Source organism: Arachis stenosperma, chromosome 7 (assembly GCF_014773155.1).
Source record: "Arachis stenosperma cultivar V10309 chromosome 7, arast.V10309.gnm1.PFL2, whole genome shotgun sequence".
Lineage (NCBI taxonomy): Eukaryota > Viridiplantae > Streptophyta > Magnoliopsida > Fabales > Fabaceae > Arachis > Arachis stenosperma.
In genome coordinates, this window is record NC_080383.1 from 29,629,257 (window position 1) to 29,633,414 (window position 4,158).

General features: G+C 43.4%; 1 non-coding gene across 1 annotated transcript; it reads right to left on the minus strand.

The window, feature by feature from the left end:
* Positions 1 to 814: 814 nt before the first annotated feature.
* LOC130942709 (small nucleolar RNA R71) lies at positions 815 to 922 on the minus strand. The gene has a single exon (XR_009071269.1). It is a non-coding gene; the product is annotated as a small nucleolar RNA R71 (small nucleolar RNA).
* Positions 923 to 4,158: the final 3,236 nt, after the last annotated feature.

The following is a 4,158-nucleotide window of genomic DNA, read 5'->3' on the forward strand; positions in this document are numbered from 1 at the left end:
ACTTGATTTCTTTTTCACTTTTAATTTTCGAAAATTATCAATCAAATTTTCAAAATGTTTTCAATTGAATTTTCGAAAATTCTCTTCCCTCCTTCCCACATCCTTCTATTTATGGAGTACCACTCCTTCTAAATGCACAATTCGAACCTTATCTAATTAAAGTTCGAATTCTTCTTCTCCTTCTTCTTACTATTTCTCTTTTCCTCTGACACTTCAAGGAATCTCTATACTGTGACATAGAGGATTCCACATTTTCTTTTTCTCTCCTCTTTCATATGAGCAGGAGCAGAGACAAAGGCATTCTTGTTGAAGCTGATCCTGAACCTGAAAGGACCTTGAAGAGAAAGCTAAGAGAAGCTAAAGCACAACTCTCTTTAGAGGACCTGACCGAATTCTTCAAGGAAGAAGAACACATGGCAGCCGAAAACAACAACAATGCCAACAATGCAAGGAAGGTGCTGGGTGACTTCACTGCACCTACTCCTGATTTTTATGGGAGAAGCATCTCTATCCCTGCCATTGGAGCAAACAACTTTGAGCTTAAGCCTCAATTAGTTTCTCTAATGCAACAGAATTGCAAGTTCCATGGACTTCCAATGGAAGATCCTCATCAGTTCTTAGCTGAATTCTTGCAAATCTGTGACACAGTCAAGACTAATGGGGTTAACCCTGAGGTCTACAGACTGATGCTATTCCCTTTTGCTGTAAGAGGCAGAGCTAGAATATGGTTGGATTCTCAACCTAAAGCTTGGACTCTTGGGAAAAGCTAGTCAATACCTTCTTGGCAAAGTTCTTTCCACCACAAAGATGGAGTAAGCTTAGAGTGGAAGTCCAGACCTTCAGACAGAAGGATGGAGAATCCCTCTATGAAGCTTGGGAAAGATACAAACAATTAATCAGAAGATGTCCCTCAGACATGCTTTCTGAATGGAGCATCATAGGTATTTTCTATGATGGTCTTTCTGAACTATCCAAGATGTCTTTGGATAGCTCTGCTGGAGGATCTCTTCATCTGAAGAAGACGCCTGCAGAAGCTCAAGAATTGATTGAAATGGTTGCAAATAACCAATTCATGTACACTTCTGAAAGGAATCCTGTGAACAATGGGACTAGTCAGAAGAAAGGAGTTCTTGAGATTGACACTCTGAATGCCATATTGGCCCAGAACAAGATATTGACTCAACAAGTCAATTTGATTTCTCAAAGTCTGTCTGGAATGCAAAATGCACCAAACAGTACTAAGGATGCTTCATCTGAGGAAGAAGCTTATGATCCTGAGAACCCTTCCATGGAAGAGGTGAATTACCTAGGAGAACCCTATGGAAACACCTATAATTCTTCATGGAGAAAGCACCCAAATCTCTCATGGAAGAATCAAGAGAGACCTCAACAAGGTTTCAATAACAATAATGGTGGAAGAAACAGGTTTAGCAATAGCAAGCCTTTTCCATCATCTTCTCAGCAACAGACAGAGAGTTCTAAGCAGAATACTTCTGACTTAGCAACAATGGTCTCTGATCTAATAAAGACCACTCAAAGTTTCATGAATGAAACAAGGTCCTCCATCAGAAATTTGGAAGGACAAGTGGGTCAGCTGAGCAAGAAAGTTACTGAACTCCCTCCTAGTACTCTCCCAAGTAATACAGAAGAAAATCCAAAAGGAGAGTGCAAAGCCATAACCATGGCCGAATGTGGAGAGGAAAGAGAGAAGGAGGACGCCACTAAGGAAGACCTCAGTGGGCGTGTACCAATCTCCTCTGAGTTCCAATGGGAATCTGAGGCTCAAAATGAGACCATAGAGATTCCATTGGACTTACTTCTGCCATTCATGAGCTCTGATGAGTATTCTTCCTCTGAAGAGGATGAGTATGTCACTGAAGAGCAAGTTGTTAAATACCTTGGAGCAATCATGAAGCTAAATGACAAGTTATTTGGAAATGAGACTTGGGAGGATGAACCTCCCTTGCTCACCAAAGAACTGGATGACTTGTCTAGGCAGAAACTGCCTCAAAGAGGCAGGATCCTGGGAAGTTTTCTATACCTTGTACCATAGGCACCATGACCTTCAGAAGGCCTTGTGTGACTTAGGGTCAAGTGTAAACCTCATGCCCCTCTCTGTAATGGAGAAATTAGGGATCTTTGAGGTGCAAGCTGCAAGAATCTCATTAGAGATGGCAGACAATTCAAGAAAACAAGCTCATGGACTTGTAGAGAATGTTTTGGTGAAGATTGAAGACCATTACATCCCTACTGATTTCATAGTCCTAGAGACTGGGAAGTGCATGGATGAATCCATCATCCTTGGCAGACCCTTCCTAGCCACAGCAAAGGCTGTGATTGATGTTGATAGAGGAGAGTTGATCATTCAAGTGAATGAAGAATCCTTGGTGTTTAAGGCCCAAGGACATCCCTCTATCATCATGGAGAGGAAGCATGAAGAGCTTCTCTCAAAACAGAGCCAAGCAGAGCCCCCACAACCAAACTCTAAGTTTGGTGTTGGGAGGCCACAACCAAACTCTAAGTTTGGTGTTGAACCCCCACATTCAAACTCTAAGTTTGGTGTTGGGAGGTTCCAACATGGTTCTGAGCATTTCTGAGGCTCCATGAGAGTCCTCTGTCAAGCTAATGACATTAAAGAAGCGCTTGTTGGGAGGCAACCCAATGTTTTATAGTTAACTATTTTCTTTTGTTATTTTATCTTTTTTGTAGGTGATGATCATAAGAAGTCACAAAACAATGAAAAAAGCAAAAACAGAATGAAAAACAGGAAGAAAAATAGCACACCCTGGAGGAGAAGAAGCTGGCGTTCAAACGCCAGTAATACTAGCTGTTGGGCGTTTAACGCCCAGTCTGGCACCATTCTGGGCGTTTAACGCCAGAAAGGGGCACCAGACTGGCGTTAAACGCCAGTAAAGGGCAACAACCTGGCATTAAACGCCAGGAATGGGCACCAGCCCGGCGTTTAACGCCAGAAATAGCTCAAAACGTGATTTTGAGCAACATTTGGTGCAGGGATGACTTTTCCTTGACACCACAGGATCTGTGGACCCCATAGGACCCCACCATCACTTTCTCTCTTCTTCCCCCATTCACCAATCACCTCAATACCTCTTCCCCAAAAACCCTTCACCTATCAAATCCCATCTTTCTCTTCACCACTCACATCCATCCTTCATAAATCCCCACCAACCTCACCCTTCAAATTCAAACCACTTTCCCTCCCAAACCCACCCATCATGGCCAAACCATTACCCCCCCTCTCTCCTATATATACCCTTCTTCAACCCTTCATTTTCACACAACCTAAACACCCCTTCTTTCCCTTCTTGGCCGAACACACCACCTTCCCCCTCTTCCTCATTTCTTCTTCTTCTACTCTCTTCTTTCTTCTTTTGCTCGAGAACGAGCAAACATTTTAAGTTTGGTGTGGTAAAAGCGTTGCTTTTTCGTTTTTCCATAACCGTTTATGGCATCCAAGGCCGGAGAAACCTCTAGAAAGAGGAAAGGGAAGGCAAAAGCTTCCACCTCCGAGTCATGGGAGATGGATAGATTCCTCTCAAGGGTGCATCAAGACCACTTCTATGAAGTTGTGGCCTTGAAGAAGGTGATCCCCGAGGTCCCCTTTTCACTCAAAAAGGGTGAATATCCGGAGATCCGCCATGAGATCCGAAGAAGAGGTTGGGAAGTACTTACCAACCCCATTCAACAAGTCGGAATCTTGATGGTTCAAGAGTTCTATGCCAATGCATGGATCACCAAGAACCATGACCAAAGTGTGAACCCGAATCCAAAGAATTATCTCACTATGGTTCGGGGAAATACTTGGATTTTAGTCCGGAGAGTGTGAGGGTGGCGTTCAACTTGCCTATGATGCAAGGAGATGAGCATCCTTACACTAGAAGGGTCAACTTTGATCAAAGGTTGGACCAAGTCCTCACAACCATATGTGAAGAGGGCGCACAATGGAAGCAAGATTCAAGAGGCAAGCTGGTTCAATTAAGAAGGCATGACCTCAAGCCCGTGGCTAGAGGATGGTTAGAGTTCATACAACGCTCAATCATTCCCACTAGCAACCGGTCCGAAGTTACCATAGACCGGCCATCATGATCCATAGCATCATGATTGGAGAAGAAATAGAAGTTCATGAGGTTATAGCCC